The sequence below is a fragment of the Acyrthosiphon pisum genome, chromosome A2 (assembly GCF_005508785.2).
Source record: "Acyrthosiphon pisum isolate AL4f chromosome A2, pea_aphid_22Mar2018_4r6ur, whole genome shotgun sequence".
NCBI classification, from domain to species: domain Eukaryota; kingdom Metazoa; phylum Arthropoda; class Insecta; order Hemiptera; family Aphididae; genus Acyrthosiphon; species Acyrthosiphon pisum.
In genome coordinates this window covers 98,884,146-98,884,890 of record NC_042495.1, presented here as the reverse complement: position 1 = coordinate 98,884,890, position 745 = coordinate 98,884,146, and positions in this window count along the sequence as shown.

Sequence of the window (745 nt, the reverse complement as noted above, 5' to 3'; positions counted from 1 at the left end):
TTTTATGATTGGAAAGTGAATCTAGTTGGTACTTTGGGGGGTCAAAAGTAAAAATTTCCCAGTAGTTTTCAAAAGCGACGTGAAAAACAAAAGAAAAATTAAGGAAAAACGGGAATTTTTACGCAAAATCGATTTTTAACAAAATCGATTTTGGTTTTTGGTGTAACTCTAAAACAAATGACCGTAGATATATGAAATTTTCACAGGTTGTTTATATTTGCATTTTCTATACACGGTAAAATTTTGAAAATATTTTGATTTATTTTGAGCTCTTTACGGACATTTTCATTTTCCATTTTTTTTTAGTTTTTTTTCTAAAAATATCAATAAAATTTTATTTGTTGGATAAAAAAGCTTGAAAATTTAATAGAAGGCTCCTAGTATATTGTTTCAAAGGCAGATGAAAAATATTAAAAATCGTTAGTCACAGTTTTTTTTTATAAGCATTTAAAGTTCAAAAAATGACAAAATATGGAAAAATCACGAAAATTTGCAAATTATTTCGAGTTAGAAATTCATAAAAATCTTTCTTTTTAAATCTAAGATATGAAAATGTAATACAAGATTCCTTATAAGATTATCTACCTTTATCAAACAAAAAATATCTATAAGAAAGTCAAATTAAATTTTTATGATCGTTTGAAATTCAAATTTTTACAACATTGGATATTCACTCGATTTCTCATGTAGCGATTTCCTTATTTTGTTCTAATTCAAAAACGAATAACTACAGATACATGAAATT